Source organism: Macadamia integrifolia, unplaced genomic scaffold, assembly GCF_013358625.1.
Source record: "Macadamia integrifolia cultivar HAES 741 unplaced genomic scaffold, SCU_Mint_v3 scaffold1967, whole genome shotgun sequence".
Lineage (NCBI taxonomy): Eukaryota > Viridiplantae > Streptophyta > Magnoliopsida > Proteales > Proteaceae > Macadamia > Macadamia integrifolia.
The window spans coordinates 57,749-78,059 of record NW_024868441.1 but is presented as its reverse complement, the minus strand read 5'-3'; positions in this window follow the sequence as shown (position 1 = coordinate 78,059).

The following is a 20,311-nucleotide window of genomic DNA, read 5'->3' as shown; positions in this document are numbered from 1 at the left end:
ATAATGGTGTTCACTCATGGATGGTGGTGGGGGGTTTCAGTGTTGTGTAAGTCTCAAATGAGGAGAGAGTTGGGCAGATACAATGTGGGTTCGGTGATGGAGTTTGGTGCAATGGTAGATGCCTATTCTTTATTACAGGTGCCATCTGAGGGCCTTAAGTACACGGTCCAACAATAGGAAGCGTGGCAATGTGGTTGCTATGCAGGATAGATCTTTCATTAATGATCCTTGGCTGAGCCATTTTGGTGAGTGTATCCAAAAGGTTCTTCAGAGCTCAGCATCGGACCATGCTCCTCTTCTGCTGATTTCGGAGTCTGTGTAAAAGTCAGGTAATATTTCTTTTTGATTTCATAATTTCTGGATGGATCATTTGGATCTTCTTTCAGGTTGTCAAAGAGGTCTAGGATCAACATGTCAGAGGTTATCCAATTTATAGGGTGATGTAGAAGATCTCAAGCCTGTTATCAGGGATTAGGCAAAAGAGAATTTCCCTAATTTTGATTTGGTGCTGCAACAGGCCAAGAAAAATTTGAAAATTGTGCAAGTATAAATTGAGGCTGTAGGTAAGGACGACAATCGTTTCCCTTGCAAGGCAAATGCTAAAACCATGTATGTTAAGGTGATGACAGATCATGAGATGTTATGGGCAGAGAAATCTAGAAATAGATGGTTGAAGAAAGGCGAAAAAAATTCAAAGATCTTCCACCTTTCTATGATCCATTTGTTGAAGAAGGAGGATGGTTCAATGGTGGAGGGTCAAGCTAACCTGGGTCAATATGTGGCTGAATATTTCAAAAATTTTCACAAAGAGGTTCCTTTAACGCCTCATCTAGAGCTCCCTGATTGCATTCCTGAGGTTCTTATGGAAGAGGATAGAGTGCTGGGAATTTAAGTCATTCCTACCAATGAGGAAATTAAGTAGGCGGTGTAAGACTTAGACCCTGACAGTTCTCCAGGTTCTGATGGGTTTTGTGGTGCCTATTTTAGGGGAAGTTGGGACATCGTGGAAAGGAATTTTAGTATAACAGTTAAATCCAATTTTGTATCGGGCTACTTCCCTAATGGTGTAAACAATTGTTTTATTACTTTGATTCCAAAGGTGGAGGGAGCTATTTCTTTGGATAAATTCATACCCATTTGTATATGGATTTTTTGTGTAAAGTTATCACAAAAATTATTGCCTCTAGGCTCAGTGATATGCTTCCTCGTCCTATTTTTGAAGAGCATGGCACTTTTCAAAAAGGGAAAGTTATGTCGTCTAACACTAGTATGGCCTTGGAGTTGAACAATATGATATTTTCTTCTTCCCATGGTGGGGGTATTGGCTTGAAGTTGGACATGAGAAAAGGTTTTGACTCATTGTCATAGAAGTTCTTGTTCTCGATTTTGAGGAATTTTGGCTTTAAAATAAATGGATTGGTTGGGTGAAAAGTTCTTTGATTTCTACTAGGATCTCTGTTTTGTTAAATTGGGATCCTGTTGGATTCTTTGGTGTGCAGTGTGGCCTTCGGCAAGGGAATCCTCTTTCTCCTCTCCTATTTATTTGGCTGAAGAAGTTCTCTGTAGGGAAATATAGAAGCTCATCGATTTTAATGATATCAAGGCATTGCTAGGGCCTTATGGGGCTAAAATACTTAGCTATCTCCTCTTCACTGATGATATATTTATTTTCATGAATGGTTCAATTAGGTGAGTGAGGGAATTTAAAGTGTTTCCTTGGAAATATCTAGAGTTCTTTGATCAACATATCAATTTAGGAAAAAGTAAAATATGTTTTGGTAGAATTTCTCTAGTGAGAAGGGAGCAGATTTCTTGGGAGTTGGGTGTGACTAACTGCAACTTTCCGACAAAGTATTTGAGGGTTGAAAATTTTAAAGTTAGGCTGAGGCAAGATCCTATGTTGCCTTTGATAAGTAAAATTAAACGTTGTTTATCGGCTTTGAAAGGTAAATTGCTCTCCATAGCAGGAAGGGTTGAGTTGGTACAGTCGGTTATTGCAAGTATCCACTTCATAACTTTGCAATATATTGGTGACATTCTTTGTTGGTGGTGCTTATGGAAAGATGGATGAGGAACTCTATCTGGACGGGAGACGTGGATTTTGGGAGTAGATTCTTCTCTCTTTCTGAGGGATAGATATGTCAAGGAATTGATAAGGAATTCCTTGATAAGGAAATTTACTTGGAATCTGTCCTAGATAATCTCTGATGAGTTGAGAAATATCATTATTAAGGCGGAGACGATAAACATTCCTTAGTATCACATAGAAGATAAATGCAATTAGAAGCCTTCTTTATGAGGTAATTTCACAATAAAGTCGGCGCGGGAAGTGATCTAGAAAAGAAAATGCTAAAGTCCCTTGGTTTAGATTTTTTTGGCAATGTGGTCTACTTCCTCGTCAATCTTTATTTGGATGGTGTTAGAAGTCTATCAAGAGAGTGGAGTCTAAAGCAAGTCGCAGACTCCTCCCTTGGGTTTTCCTTGTCCGAGTTTGGGTTTTCTTTGTCCTATACTGCTATTAGGACTATAAACCCTATCAGGACTGAATATAATTAGAAGTTAGCAATTAATATTAGTTTCCTGTTTTGTTCTTTCATCAAGAAAGATCTATCATGCTTCCTGCTGTAATTACATACATGTGTTTTCACTATGCTGAAAGATTCATAAATTCAGAATATACAGAATCCAGATCCACATTCTATTTCATAGTTGAATGTGAACATGTTTTTGTAAGAATCATAAATGATGGCTTTGAAACCAATCTTGGGCCGACTTCATCATATCTATCTCCAGTGCAAGTATTCCCTATTGAGTTCCCTTACCTATTTATCCCTATAGTCAACGAAAGAAAAATCCATGATATGCTTACATAGATGGAAATTCCTACATAATTTATAGAGAAATTAAAACGACAGATATCAAACTATGTTTTTGAAGTGTCCTTGTTCTGTAGAGAGAGGAGGGTTTCTCAATCCTTGGATATAATCATAGGTCATAACGTTCGTCTCTAAGAAAATTATATTAGTATTGATGATTACATTGAATGGGTCGAGGCAATATATTTGTATTTCGATGCAGAAGATCCAGGTTTAAGCAGGTTGGTTTCAACTTCACAATCTTTGATTCAGGCTTTGGAGATTAAGAAATTTAAAGATATAGAAGGCCCTTCTTCTATAGAGATTTGTATGATTTGTTTGGATGAGTACATGAGAGGATGCAAGAATTCATGCCCCTTCTATCACTTTGTATTGACTACAGAAGGTTAACTTCTATAAATTTTATTTCTTCTTCTAATCAATAATTGTACTATTGATTTTGTTGGAACTTTGTGTTTGATCTCGTGTTAACTATGTGGTGCATTATATTATGAAAGATATTAAAGATTTCTCCTTCCTTGTACCTGTTCATATCAAGTCAATGACTGATCTCCTCATTTCAAAGAAGCTAAATATTCATAAAGCCACAAATAGTCCAACATCAAATCACATTGGAATTAACTTGGGAGGCGCCTCCAAGGGGGTTTTGGAAACTGAATATAGATGGATGTTCTATAGGGAATCCAGGCAGCTCAGACACATGTGGTATTCTTTGTAATGCATCTTCTCAGATGGTTTGTTATGCGATCTATGAGGGAATTGGAACTAACTTCATGACTGAATTAACTACTTTCTTCCACGTAATATACAAAGCATATTTGAAAGAAATCATGTATTTTTTGATAGAATGTGATTCCCAAGCTGTTGTTTTTTCATAAAAAATCAGAATGTTCTGTGATGCTTTTTACAAAAATGGTGGTACTACAAAGGTTATTTGGACAGCACATAACTTGAGCTATAACTCATTGCTATCGAGAAATAAACACAATAACGGACAAGCTAGCCAAGCATGCTGCTACTACTTGTACTTTAAAGATTTGAGATTCCTCTCCATCTTTTATAACTTATGAGCTTGATTGGATCCTTCAACAGAGGTCTAGATTTCAATTCATATAATTTACTTTGTCTTTTTTACTTTGAGTTTCTTTTCTGCCTGTGGCCATGTCGAAGGTAGAATAGGGGCTTGAAGGATAATTTGTAATTTCCCACTTGATGATTATTAATGTACTTTTCCTGACCTTTAGCCAAAGAATGAATTTTTTTTCTTCGAAAATCTCTCTTTTTCTTCTCTTCTCTTCAATTGGTATCAGAGCTTACCAAGTTGCTGGTTTGAGAGTCATTCAAAGGTATTATGCTATTGGTGAATCTCTAGTTCTTAAAAACGTCTCAATGAAGGTTTGATGCAAATCACACCAAATTTTGTTCATGTTTTCTACTTTTGAATGTTTTTTAAATCGATTGGCTGCTATTATTTGATATCGTCTATCTAAAGTTGATTTCATCTGGGTAGTCGAAAGGACTTCTGTTGTCACTGATTTTTGTTGTTAGTATCTTCTTGCTTAAATCATCCATACTATAAAAAAACACATCAGATTTTGAATTTGATTTCTTCTTTTCTGTCGTTGGTTTCGTCTCAAGGAAGGAGATAATGGTTTCATTCTTAATAGTTACTGGTTTTCTTAGGAAGAAATTTCTTGTTGTTACCCTTTTGCTTTGATAGCTATTAATTTTGTGGAGATGATTGGTTCACTTTTCATAGCTGTTGGGTTTTTCTTCACAAATTTGTTAATGTCATGTTATGAGATTTTTTGTGATGGTAGTTGTTGAAAATTATTTGTTCTTGTGTATTGCTACAAGTGAGGGAGAGATTCAAACTATTATTTGCTCGATTTGTTGAATTGTATGCTCAAAATTATTTCATTTAAAAATGTATCTGCTCTTGTCTATCCTTTGCAACTATTTTATCTTTTGAAGATAGTATATTTGACGACCTGATGCTATTTGGTATATTCAACAATCTGATGCTGCCTATTTATCTATGAAATTTTCAATGAGAGATTATTTGGATAGATCTCTGTTTGAGGCTCAAGTGTAAAACCCTAGATTTCAGAAACCCTTAGTCATGTTAAAACGAGAATTTCACCCTAGGGGTATAATGGTAATTGTATTGAGCTATTATTTTTAAATTCATTATTTAGTCAATGAATGTAATTTAAAATAAAGTTATATGTTTAATAATACATAACTAAATATTTGTACATATGAAGTTGTAGCTTGCTGGTTGGAAGTTAAGTTTGCAAGTAGAAGGTATTAGGTTCAACTCTCATATGCACCATAATTATTTAACTTATTTATTTTAGACTTTTATAGCTTATGAATACGTCATTTTTAAATTGGGGGAAGGGGGAGAATCGGCCAACCTTGTATAAGTGGGATGGAATGCTAATTTGGTAAAAAATTGAGATGATTAATACTTATCACAACCTACCATAACTAACTAGTGAAGATTATTGACTACCTAGCCTAGCCTAAAAGGGAATGTATTAGGAGAAAAAATAAGGTATCTTCTTATAGGGACTAGGCACATAGGATTAAGGGTGTAAAATCAGAACCGAAACTGAAAACCGAAGCCAATTCCAGACCGAATACCTTGAACCAAATCAACCCACCCATTATAATATGGTTAAATATTGGATTTGAAATAAGTATTTATAATTCCGTTCGATCCAGATCTGGATTTATGCCAAGAACCGTCGGATCTAACCGAAATCGTACCGAATAACTTAATGTCACTTTTTTCTCTTTAACTAAAAACTTGATGTAACTTATATGGAAACCCGACATAATTAATCACCTAAATGATAAATCATCTTATAGAGTTACAATTATAGTACAACAGTAAAACCCTCTTTGTTTTTTAGTTTTTGTTGCCTTAGGACTCATGAACCGTGAGTTAAATAATCTACTTAAGTGTAACTCATCAAGTTTGAAATGTTCTATTCTTCATCTTTTCCCGATTAGCATAGTAGTGACTCTTTGTCTTAGACAAAATTGCAGTGGATGAAAGGGTCTCTTCTTCATTTTCTCATGATTTTGCAGTGGCCAATCGATCGATTCTTCTCAACAACAATATTGCAGGTTGGTTTCCCATCTCCTACAACTTTGTACTTGTTTGATTTTCAATCTCCAATAGCGCTGTAGCTTTTTGTATGAGCTTTCTTATCTTTCTGATTTATATGTGTTTTTTCTTAAAATGGAACTTGAAAATTATTGTTGTTTATTTATAGATATAATGTTGGAACTCATCCGATCTGCCACATTGTAGATAATTGGGTGTTTGGGACAAATATCAATGGGCCATTGAGCTAGGGACCTTTGTCCTTGTTTATTGCTTGTTCCCGAATAGGAACCAGAATCAGACTGGAACTGGATAGGTCGGGTACAAGTACCAATTTTCAGAACCAAGACGGGGCTTGGTCCGGTTCTGGATCACACTAACAGTCCTTGGAACCGAAACCAGACCGGACCAATTGACACCCTTACATAGGGTAGAATTTAATGAAATTTGGATAAGTTATCTAAAATGTAATAAAATTTGAATGTTTATCTTGGAAAATAAATAATAAAGAGAGAAAAGAGGAACGAAGCAAAGAAGGAAAAAAGGGGAACAAAGAAGGAGGAGGAAATAAAAGAAAAATAAAATTAAGGGGAGGGGATCTCACTAGCGTTGGAGACCTCTTTTATCCCAAGTGTGAGAGAACGAGAAAAAAAAAGAAAAGAAGAGAGAGAGAGAGAGAGAGAGAGAGAGAGAGAGAGGGAAGGAAGAAGAAGAGGAGAAGAAAGGAAGAGATTCAAGGAGGGCCATACCCATTGGGAGCTGATCAAGGTTGCAATTAAAGAGCCTTCTGGCTGCCTTTGAGAAGACGAGCTAATCGCAACAAAGGTAGGAAACCGATACCCCTTTTACATTAGAATAAGTATTTTTATTTTTAGGTTTGAGGAGTAAGATCTTTTAAAGCCTATGCTAAGGAGGATTTTTCTTGGTTACATGATGATGCATTTCATTTAGATCTTATAATAACTTTAGGAAGTATTTGTATTTTTTTATTTGAGGAATTTCATTATTTAGATTAGATATTTGAGCTTTGTCAAGGGGACTGGTTTGATATATAGTGTATATTAAATTTTATAAAATTATGTGATAATAATTAAGAGTTACAAATTTTTATTTAAATGGTTTTCATACATACGTAGACCTTTGTAGAATTTTATTTCATTTTGTATTCGTTTTGTATATAAAAAAAAAAAAAGTTTTGGGACTGTTTTGCAGAAGAGATAGATTTAGGGCACGATTTTGGATGGACTCAATACCCTCTTTAAAAAATTTTTTTGAATATGATATTTTTTTTTACATATTTGAAAAATAACTATAGTCATCCACGAGAAAAAATGGCTCATTTGGACTCTTGTAAGGGATAGTTATGTATTTGTTTTTACCATACCTTAGAAATCTGACAGATTCTGAATACTAGGATTGGACCTCAGGAATACTCAACCTATGAATGTTTTTTGGATCTGATTTTGTTACATATGCTAGCCCCAAAAGTATACTTTTATCCATAAAAAACTCCAATTCTTTTTATTTACAGAAGAGTGATAAAATGAATTTATTCTGTCCAATGCATATGTCTAATGCATAAATTAGTATTTGGATATATATATATATATATATATTGAATGATTTGAAGACTGATTTAGAAAATGAACCCTTCTAAGGATTTATATCTCTATTAGTCTAGTTTCACCCATAAAAATCCCCAATTCATTTGACTTACGAAAGATGGAGAAAAATATATTTTACTGGGCTGCAGTCAATTCTGTCCAGTGCATATACTAGTAATTATGTCTGTATTTTGGCTGCTTTAAAGACTGATTTAGAGTATGTACCCTCTAATAATTTGTAGCTCTATTTGTTTATTGCTCTTCATAAAAATCCTAGACCCATTTGGCTTCTAGAAAAGAGAGAAATGTAGTTTCAATGCACTGTGGTCATTTCAGTTTAACATAAATGGTCACAGTGCAGTACCCTATATTGAGACATATTTTGAAAGGTCTCAAAGACCTAATCTAGAGATAATTCCTACTGATAATTTATTGTATTTTAAGTCTTCTTTAAAGATATATAATTTATTTTATATCTATTATCTATATTAGATGTTATAGAAGTAGAAAAATTTAACCATAAGATTAGACATAATCTGAAAAATATAAATGTAATGTGTCAAGTGAACATATTTAAAGACTATACTCTATGGAAAAGGGCTAAAGATCTGGTAATTATACACAAGAAACCAAGGTAAGTAAATTCATAAGTTTAACATGGTTGATATGCCTCTTACATTATAATGTGAATTGATATAAGAATTTCTCTCATATTAATATGTGTTGTTATGATGTTTTACAAAATTATCATGTCATTTCATACCATTTTTATTAATGACATGCCATGTATGTATCGCATGTCCATATTTTTTCTAAATGTGATGTTATGCCATGATAGAATATAGAATCTCATTAGGGACATTAGAGATATGCATAAAGAATTGAAAATATGTTCTCATACCTAGACCTTTAGCTTCAGAACCAGAATCCAAACTGCACCCCTTTCCAATAGGATTAGGTGTTGGATGAGAACACTAGAATAGAACTGAGGATAAGACCTCTCACATGGGGAATACATTATCCTCCAGAGCAAAATAAGAATGAGGGTAAGGATGAAAATTCCCTTACTCCTTTAGAACCAGATCAGGAACTCCCACAAGGGAAGCTCACATGATCCCAAACTCGGTCCAATCAGCCGGGGTTAATGAAAAATGATTTCCGGTGGTGTTCATCTGGGTAATGCAAGAAATGGCTGTCGTCAGATCAATGATTGTTTCCCTCACTCTTACAAAGCGTGCACATGTAGTAGAACAAAGAGAGATCTACATGAAGTTAATGATTTTAATGTTAAATTGCATATAGTGTTCCTATTAGTAAGATGTGTTTATTAAGTGTGAATGCATGGATTGCACTGAAAGCCAAGAGAAACAAGATGTTGAAGAAGATGCATGATAGATTTTGTTTTATTTTAAGGATAGAGACATTTAATTTTATGATTATGAGATATTAAATAATGGCGCTGGATAATACATTTTAAATTGATTTTATTTACTTCCTCTTAGACTATATTTTGAATCATGCAACAAATAGTTGACGTTGCCATCAGGCATTAAGGTATTTAAATACTTGAGTTTATATTCTGATGTAAGATAGATTTCCATGTATTTAAGAGAAAGAGCTGCTCGAATGAAAAAAAAAAAAAACCAACTTTTACTCACATGCAAGTTAGGAAAAATGTGATTGTGAGATCACCGCCCATGAGGGCAGGACTCTTAACCTTTTCTCAGGTTTGGGTCGTCACATCGTGAGTGTTTTTATTGTAGCCATTAGGATCTATAGTTTCTGTTTGAGTGCCTTCTTTGGGAATGTCTTTTGATGTGACTGTTGGATGCTACACTTTTGCTTGAATACCTTATTTGGAAAGAGCTTTTGGTGTTATTATTGTTTGTTGATAGAGGATTGCCTTCTTTGGGAAGTGCTTTCATTGGTATTGGAGTGCTTTCTTTAGAAGGATTTTCGTTGTTTTTGGAGTTGTTGATGGTTTTATGATGGTTAATTGGTGTTTTCTCTATGCACGTTTGGAGTTCTTTTTGTCTAAGTTGAAGCTTTCTGTTGCTATATTTATGCTCCAGCTTGAAGGGAAGTATTAGAAGTCTATCTAGAGAAAAGAGGAACCTCCCTCAGGTTTTTCTAGTCCTATTAGGATTGTGAGTTTGGATTTTTCCTAGTCCTATTAGGACTATGAGTTTTTCTAATTCTATTAGTACTGAATATAATTTGAAGTTAGCAATTAGTATTAGTTTTCTATTTTGTTATTTCTTATTCCTTGTAGGACTTGAAATAGGTATTCTAGTTAAATGAATGAAGGAGAGCAGCCCCATATAATTTATTGGGCCGGGATGCCCTTTGCTCTCTCTCTCTCTATCTCTCTCTCTCTACAATTAGAAATTGATCCACGGTAGCTTGTCTAGTGATGAGATGATCAGCTCGAAGGGGATATGTCTCGCTTCTCGTTGTGATCTGTGTCTTGGTGCGACAGAGTCAAAGAAACACTTATTATTGGATTGCAACTACTCTAGGGCCATGTGGACTTCGTTCGTCTCTATCTTTAATTTTGGATGGGCTCAACATGACTCGATCATGGGCCTGTTTCAATGATGGAAATCTAAAGGGAAGATGGATCATGTTAAGCAGGCTTGGCTTGTGGGCATTGTTCTCTTTCCTTATTTCCTGTGGATGCAACAAAATTCTAGAAGGTATGAGGGGAAAGCGACGAGGGCTGATCTTGTCTTGTGTCAAGTTTTGGGGGCAATTCTTGAGTTGTTTCCTAGTTCTCTATACAAACGAATCTTAGTTTCAGACTTGGTTTGTGCTAGAATTTTGAGTGTTTCTCTTTGCTCTTCAAGATCTCCTGCGGATTTAGAAGTGGTGTGGTATGCCCCCTTTCATCATTGGTTCAAGCTTAACATTGATAGTTGCTCTATAGGTAATCTTGGGAGAGCGGGTGCTAGTGGTGTCATTCGAGACTCTAATGATAGAGTAGTATCATCTTTTGGATCATATCTTGGGATAGCAACAAATTATGTGAGGAATTTGAAGGTCTAATTCAAGGTATTAAGTTCGCCAAACAGTTGGGCATTGAGTGTCTATGGATCAAATCAGACACGATGGCTGTGACCTATGCAGTTTATTTTAAAGCTTTGTCGTGGTATGCTTTGCAAGATTGGAGATTTTTGTATCTCAATTTTGCTTATACTCAATGGAAGCTAACTCATTGCTATAGAGAGGCCAACCCAATTGTGGATTTCCTAGCAAAGGCAGTTGCTTGAAGTGGAACTTTAGTTATTTCTCATATTGTTCCTTGTTCAATTCAAAATGAGCTTAGAATGGATGTCGAAACAGACCAAGATTTCGTTTCATTTATCTTTTTGTCGAGTTGTGGATCTCTTTTCCCGATGATGGCCATGCCAAATGTGGGGGAGTGATCACAGGATTAAAAATTTTAGTCCCCTCCTTTTCAATGGTGTCATTCTTGGGCCAGCTTGTTCATTTTTCATTTTTCTTTTTTCTCTTCTTAATACAAATGAATTCTTAGTAGAAAGAGAAAAAAAAAAAATACGAGAAATTATAAATATCAATATGGTTAATGAGTCACATAGTTTATAATCCAAGGAAAAAAATAAATAAATGAATAAAGGACAAGAAGCAATGAGATTCATGTCATATGAATTTTTGTTAGAATTTTTATTGTAGAATTCTAAGGAATTTTCCTCGTGTTTCCATCATTTCCCTGATTTTAACTATATTTAAACCATTTTGAAGAAATATTTAGGTTTCGATAGGAGCTGAAATGATATATTCCATTGAATCTCAAACCTTGAATGTAATAAGTATATCATTAAATTTTGAGAGGGAGATCATTGTTTTGGCGTAATATATAGAGAAGTTTTTATTCTGCACATATTTCCCACCTTGTGGCTGTCAAATGGAGTTGAAATTATGTAGACAATTAGGCCCAAAGTACCCTATTCATGTGTCTAGTTTCATTCGAAATAGAGTTGATCAAATCACAAATAAGGAAAGTTGACAAATATAAGGTGCATTGACATTCATGGGAAGGCATATGCAACCCCAAACAAAGGCAAAGCCAAAGGTGGGCTGTGTCTTTCTAAGTTGTCTTAGTCTTTGTTTCGGTTTTCCTTGTAATTTCTTGTGAATCAAACAAACATCTATCTCTACAACGACTTTTATTGATTTTGTTGCCCATCAGAGAACTTTTGTATTTACTAAATTGGACGAAAAAATCCTTTTCAAGTAGTATTCTTCTGTAATTCAGTGGAACAAGTAATGACGAAAAAAGGAGAGGAACATGAAAATGGGAGAACTCATGAAAATGGAGTCTCATATTGACTGCATATTACTCACATTGTTTAAGCTTTTCTTCCTCGTATTTTAGCATATTGTACTCACTGTAGAGATGTAAACAGATCGAATACAGTGGAATAACCCCTAAATGGATACAATTGTGAATCAAGATCGTTGAAATTTTTTTTTAATATTCATTTATATTCTCAAATTGTGTAGCCCATATCTTCCTCACCCTATGGATGCGATTTTCATTTAATCCATGTCTTTCGGGTTATCTGAATTCGGATACGGATACCCTTTAATTAGATATAGATACCTCTAAATGGATATGGCTGGGAATTGAATTTAGATTTTCGACCATGTGTTAAAATCTACCCGATAATGTTGGGAAATTGGTTTATGAAGTACATGACCCATTCACCAATAGCCATTGACCCTACCTTTGTTTAGGCTATTTTATGTTTTGAAGTTTTTGCTCCAAGGCTTTTAAGTGCAAGAGATCGTTGCCTAATCACGTGGCCCCTACACCAATGTGGGGGCCATTGAGAGGACACATAAAGATATCGATATAGATGAGTTTTTATTTTATTTTATTTTTATTTTTTTATTTCATGGGATTAAGGTAATTTCGCACTCCTACATTTTTTTTCCTTGGGTAGAATTTCACACCTCTACAGTCTACATGTGTGCAATAATACAAGGACCCCCACTAACAAAATGCTGCCAATATTGACTTCCATTTTGGTGTGGAAGAGCAAGTTACAGGGATTGATCAACCACATTTTGTTTAGTTGAATAATATATTCAAACGTAGCCATATTCAAATGAAGAAGATAAAACTCCACAACAAAAATAACCATTTATCCCAACAACTCAATCAAGCTAAAAGAAAATCTGAAGGATATACAAAAGATTAGTGAGGACTCAGAAATCATAACCACAAGGCAACAGGGCCAACTCCAAGAGGAACAAAAATAGTAGACCATAGAAATCACTTCTGAAGAATCTTTGAAGGAATGGGACGGAAATAGGCTTCTTCACGGGACGAATCTTTGAAGGAATGGATAGAATAACACAATCCATAGAAATCACTTCTGAAGAATCAATCCAACACAAACCACTGGCTTGGTTGGTAACTATTTTGTCACATTGAAGAGCCATAGAAAGCTTGGGCAGAGCGAGACCAGATTAGGTTCATGTACGAGGTTGTTCTCATATACTCCTAGTTCTGGTATTTGAAATCCACTAAGTCTCTGCATTTAATAAATTCCAATAGCCAGGATTAAGAGTGTATCAAAACAATCTCGTATGTAACCCCGATCTAGCCTCGGACAATGCCTCATTAAGTCCTTGACTCTAGATAGACCCAAACGTGAGTATGTGTTAGGATCCATTTCTGGGAACAAAAATAGCAAAAATGATTTTTTGGTGGTTGATAAACCTGTTTCTCAAATTGAGTAGGGTTGGGTAGATTCCTTGATTCAGTATGCATTTTGCTAGGGAATTCGAACTTCAATCCCTAGCATCGACTCAGTAATGGATTCATGAGGGTCCAAAATTGGAAGAAATCCACAAAGAAATAGATGGATGTGAATTTAAGGCTCCCATTAGCAAAGCAAAAATTCAGTGTAATCCTTTTCGTTTCCCTGGAGAATCTTCAATCTTTGGAAAGCTACCAAATAAGGTAAATGTTGGGTTGGGAGATGCAACTTTTATCAGAGGTTCATTGAATTTTTGGCCCACAAGTTGTTCCATAAAATGGGAAAGCAAGTCTGACTTGTTTCATTAAACCCGTTTCTAGGCACAGAAATAAAAATAAATTTCTATTTATGTTTCAAAAAATAAGCAAAACAAAACATGTTTATCAAATAGTTTTTGAGGTATTTTTCCATTTCTGAGCGCAAGTAAACAGAAAAACACATTTCTGAAAGCGTTATCAAATGGTTAACTCTAAAGCATTATTACCAGTCCTCCCTCCCAAATTTAAAGCAATATCATTACCAATACCACCCAAGGGCCGTAATATCTAAGGGATCAATTTTAAATTTATATGGAGCATCATCATCGCCACTTGGATCAATAATCAATTCCCATGAAGCTAAGACATAGATTTTCAATTATTTAAGTAATAGTGGAATCATATGCTCTACTTTTTAGACCCAATCCGCCAAAATCTGCTTAAGAATCTCTGCCAAGTTCATATAAAAATATGTTGTATGCCTAGCCTATTAATTTCAACAAATGGCTAATTTTTTCCCTATATTTTAAAACGTTTCGCAATACCCAAGAACAATATTCATTAATCGGAGTGTCTACAAAAAGTCATTCTTTAAGCCTCGTTTGTTTAGAAGAGAGTTTGGGTTGAGAATGTATGACTACTGAATCTCACATATTGGTGGGATTAAAGACTGAAAAAGTAAAGTTGGCAGAAAGCTGTACTTTCCCATCCCAACTTTGTTTGATTAACACGTAGTTATGGGAGAGAGAGAACAGAGAAATGAAGAAAGAGAGTCATTAACTGCAATGACTTCTCACCCCACAATTTGGTAGAATTTTGAAAGGAGATGAAGTGAAAACCACATCAACAGACATAATAGCTTATCTCTCAATGTTATCTAGAGTATTTCCCATCTCATTATATCCAAACACATGATTTTATCATGCTTTTAAGAAAATAAATACAACTTTTCTACCCCTTAAATCTCACCCATCAAAACCACCTAAACAAATGGGCCCTAAGCATCTATGATATGATGAACAAATGACTCTACTTTTTTCCCTATATTTTAAAACATTCTGCCAAACTCAAGAACAATTATCCATTAAATTAACCGACTGCCCGACAAAGAGTCATTCTTTAAGTACATGTGAAAAACCCAGCGGACCTATTTGCTCTACTTCTTAGATCAAATCCACCAAAATCTGCTTAAGAATCTCCACCAAATTCATATAAAAAAGGGTAATTTACAATGCCACCCCCTGGAGAATGCTAGTATTATAGGAACACCCCCTCTCTTTCACCAAATTAGACTCAGACCCCCTACCGTCAGTCTCTGTTAAGGAATATACCTCAAATGCTGACATCAGCTGGTTTATTTTTTATTAAATACTAAAATACCCTCATAAAATGTAATGTACCTAATATACCCTTCTGTTAATCCCAAACCCATCACATAGGATAAATACCCTCCATAATCCATCTTGTTGCGCCGTCAACGAATCAAGGAAAACTGTGTTGTGCACTCGCTGGATCTTTATTAACCTCACCAAACTCACCGGAACTAAGTACTGAAAGAGCCTGGGTGAAGGATTGCAAGATCTTTGAAACCAGCTCCTCTTCTGTGATCGATCTATGATCTTCGGCTAAAAAAATACTCTGAAGTTGGGAAGCCAATTCGCGACCCCCACTGAGTTCTTTGACCGCCCTTTTCCGACCAATAGATAAATTTTCCGTCCCCAAAGACTCCATTGGGGCTCTGATCTCTCTCTCTCTCTCTCTCTCTCAAGCAAATGGATTTGTAGGTCATCGAGATTTGTTCACTGTCCAAATAATTCATCCACCAATCTCGATGACCGTGGACAATTTCCTGCACGGGATTGCCATTACAAACGGCAGAATCCATTAATTCTACAGTGGTTGGGAGGACAGACATGGTTGCTGGGGATAAGGGGCTTTGATAAATCAATTGCAGAAGAATTATTTGAACAATGGTGGTGGGTTGGAGCGATCAGCGCTACTTAGGCAATTTCATTTTCTTTCATTAATTTGGGTTTTCTTCTTCTTCAAGGGACTTTACGAGAGCGTGGGATTGGTCATCGGCATCATCGGTATCATCGGCAATAGCTAGTTGGCTTAGATTCTTCCCCTCCCGTACACCCCTGGCGGTCCCTGGAAGGTCTACGGCATAGCCTGTCACCCCACCCTCCTGGAATGTTGACCACCCTATTGACTACATCTAATGCGATGTCTCCCATGCCGAAAAAACCATCGGCAAGCTTTCCCATATCACCGACGTTACCTACATCTTCTACATCTCTTGGGTTAATTGGGGCATCGAATTAGCCAAATGCAAGATCAATGGTGCTATGTTTCGCAACGTTCTCCGAGCGATGATCCCCATGGATTTTGGGTTTCTTTCAAAGAGATAAAATGGATGAAAGGGTCGGCTTGGAGTGAGCAACTGAAGTCAAGGAAAGAGGATAGAAAGAGAGGCGTTTTATTGTGGATGGGTTTGCAGCGGCACCGACGGTTGCACACGAAGAAGTACCATGAGCACCACGCAGGGATGGAGGAGGCTCTGAAATCCACGGGTGAAGATGAGTGAAGGTGAGGGGTATTGTTGGGTTAGGGTAAAGTATGATTAGCTAATGTGTTTTAGTTAAAAGGGTAAAATTGTCATTTTAAATCCTCATTTAACAGAGACTGACGGTAGGGGGTCTGAGTCTAATTTGGTGAAAGAGAGGGGGTGTTCTTATAATACTAACATTCTCCAGGGGGTGGCGTTGTAAATTACCCTATAAAAAATTATGCTTTATGCTTTATGCTTTATGCTTACACATTTGCCTCTCAAAAGATGAGGTGCACCTTGCTAGACAAGTTTGTGTCAGTCCAAAGAAAATTAGAAAATATTGGCTCAATATTGATTCAAAAGTGATGTCAGAAACAACTTGAAAGAGAGAAAAGGATATATCTGAACCACATTTTAGTAGATCTGAACATTCAATCCGAGCTACTGTAGCTCATTTTTCATATATATTGTCCGGCATAAGAGAGGGAGGGAGAGAGAGAAACTATCAAAATGAAAATGATCAATTTCAATTTCATAATATCACAAACCGATTGGATATAAAGAAAATAAAAGGATTTGATATTGGATGTGTTCTCTGTTAATGAAAACAAAGACATATATATATATATATATACTAGTAAATACACACGTGCAAATACACGTGTAGCCCAACATTTCTTTTATGGGGTTGCATTCTAGTAACACTCACAAATAGAGTTTTATATAATCTATTCTCAATAAAAATAAGCATTTTCTGTCTAAGGTAGGTAATCTCATGCCTCATGTTCAGAGAACCCTTGCCTTGCCCCCCACTTATTTTTTTTAAGTCTATCTTTAACTTTCTCTCTTCGACCGTTTGTTTGATATTGATTCATAATTTTTTTTTTCCAAAGAAAAAAAAAGAAGATATAGTTTCTTGATTGGAAAGTGCTCAAGGGACCTGTATCATTTTGTAATTGTATAGTAGTGTATAACCATTGCTTTCTTTTATACATATAATAGAAGGTAAGCAAAATTAATTTCTCAACGGACCACAATGAAAACATCAACCAAATTTCTTCACACACACAAGCACAACAACTCAGGGCCACAAACGAAAGATCTGGATACAATGGTTATGCTCTTCATACTCGGTAGTGGGATTAAAAGCAGATCACTACAACAAGAGGTAGACAAATATTCAGAAGGTGAATACATACAGTAGTCCAAGATTTATACTTCTTCAGGAACCAAGGTATGAGAGGAAGGAGGAGATTCTGTGATGCAATTTGTTGCATGCATATTGACCAGATTTTCTCTATTGCATGGTTCAACCACCAAACCGTCTTTGAATCAGAAAGTACCTGAAAGTAATCAGGCAATATGCTACTGGAAAGTTGGAAGCACAAATGTAACGTTCACCATTTGGAAAGAGAAAGACGGCCCAAAAACAATATAGAAAATTGAATTAGAAAGACCAAATAACTAAGCTATACTAACAAAGATGAAAATACCTTTCTTTGATTTGCTTGTTTTCTTTCCTTGAATTGTCTCCTCGATTCCTTCAGATAGCAACTCTCATGAACCTTTTAGAAGAAAAACAAAAGCTTATATTAGGAAAAAGAAATAAGAGGCATATTATGAGGAAACATTATGTAGCCCAATAGCCCATCTCACTGGAGTGCTAGATTGAAGAGCAAATTTTAATTTTCTTAGTTCCATGCTTAGTTGAAAAATCACCTTGAACAAAGACATCTCACAACAGAGAATCACAGACTACTAAAAATATCGGAAAAAACTTTCATTCCCTGTCTACTGCTATCATTCAAATATTTCAATGAATCATGCATATATCTATAGATGCAGCAAAAAAAAAAAAAATAAAAAAAAAAATAAAATAAAATAACATGACCATACCTATTCTTCTCCTCTTTTTCCAATCAAGCAGAAAAATAATGTCGAAGCTCTATGATTCATCAACTGAAGCGTCTGAAAACCTAAAACACCAAAATTTCTATTCCCTTTAAACTGAAACTAAAATTATGAAATCAATGCACCTATCAGCATATTCAAATTCAATCATTTATTATTAGAGAGAGGAAAGGGTGCGACAGTTTGGTGGAGAGTAAAAAGAGAGAGTCATAAATCATTTTTTATTAGAGAGACAAAAGGGTGCAATGGTTTGGTGGAGAGTAAAAATAGAGAAATAATTATTGTGGGTTGTTATGTGCCTATTTTTTTTTTTATCCTTTTTAATACTTAATAATTATAATTAATGATTATTTCCCCCTTTTTTCCTCCACTTTTAGAGAGAGAGAGAGAGAGAGAGAGAGAGAGAGAGAGAGAGAGAGAGAGAGAGAATTATAGAGAGTTTATTATTATTATTATTATTATTATTATTATTATTATTATTATTATTATTATTATTATTTTCATCTTCCATTTTGAGGGGTGAGATGATGAGTAAGATTTTTTTTAAAATAATTATAGTGATTTAAATATGGAAAGAGAGAAAGAGAGATTTAAGGAGAAGTAATAGTAACAATTACTTTCCCCTTTCTCCTCCACGTTTAGAGAGAGAGAGAGAGAGAGAGAGAGAGAGGATAGATTTTTTAAGGGATGGAAAGAGAGATTTTAGGAGTTGGTTTTTTTTTTCTTTTTTTTAGTATATCCCCTCCTTTTGTGCTCCATGTTTTTTTCATTCTATCAAAGATGATGAGTGAGTTTTAAAATAAGGCAAAATGGTCGCGGTACATGCAGAAAAATAGGAATGCAGAACGTTCGGAGCTCGGTAAATGTTCACGTAAGTGATATGATTGACACATGTTAAATATGTTAATCCTGCTAACAGAGTTGTAAACGGTTACAACTCTGTTTAATATTATTAATATTTAAATAAATAAATAATAAAAATCCCAATATAAGTGGACTCCTCCTTTCATTCCGCTTAGAAATCTCGATCCTCTCTTTCTCTCTCTCCTTGCTTCTTCTTCAAGGTTGTTCCTTCTTTTTTCTTCATTTTTCACCGCTCTCCAGTCTAGTTGAAGTTTTATTTACCAATTTCAGTGAAAATTTACATCCATGGTAAATTCTCATAGGTTAATAATATCTACCCAATAAGTAATAATAAAATCTTAGATATTCAATAGCTTTGTTTACTTTATAAATTCAAATTTGTCTTTTGCCATATCTGCAAGCTTTACTATCCAAATCCCTTCCCTGATGATTAATATGTAAATATGGTTTTTGGATATATGTGGCCAAGTATCTCATATGTTCAGTGCCTGAAAATAATTATGTTGATTTTTTTCTTATTTCATCCTATTTTGAGAGAGCGAGAGAGAGAGATGATGATGATGGCAGCTGTGGAAATAAGGAACAACGTTAAAGAAAAAGCAAGAAGAGAGAGAGAGAGAGAGAGAGAGAGAGAGAGAGAGAGAATTGAGATTTCCTAACAAAATCTAAGGAGGAGTCCGCTTATATTGGATTTTTATTATTTATTTATTTATATATATAAAAAAATATTAGACAAGTTAAGTAACCACATCCGTCATCTCTCCACCCTAAAAACTAGGAATTAGTTACAATATAAAAAACTAATAGATGGTTTAGATTAATCTAAACTTAAATGGACGGTTAATATTAAAAGAAAGTGAAAATAAGATTGCAATACGTACATCCTGCTACCACTCGCCCTTAAAATAATTATAGAGATTTAAATATGGAGAGAGAAAGAGAGGGAGAGAGAGAGAGATTTTAGGAGCTTTTTTTTTTTTTTTTTTTGTATATCTCTCTCCATAGATTTAATTCTCTCCCCCCTTGTGCTCCACGTTTTTTTGTATCCTCCTTTGTTACTTTTTTATTAAATATTTATAGAGATTTATATATTTAGAGATTTAGAGAGAGAGAGAGAGAGAGAGAGATTTAAGGAGTAATAGAAGAATTACTTCCCCCTTTCTCCTCCATATTTAGAGAGAGAGAAAATTATTATTTTTTTCATCTTCCATTTTGAGGGGTTTTTTGGTCATTTGAAAAAAAAAATTGTTAGTTCTCAATGGTTTTTTTTTTTTTAGGTATATCTCCCCCCACCCCCCCTTGTGCTCCATGTTTTTTTTCATCCTATCAAAGAGGATGAGT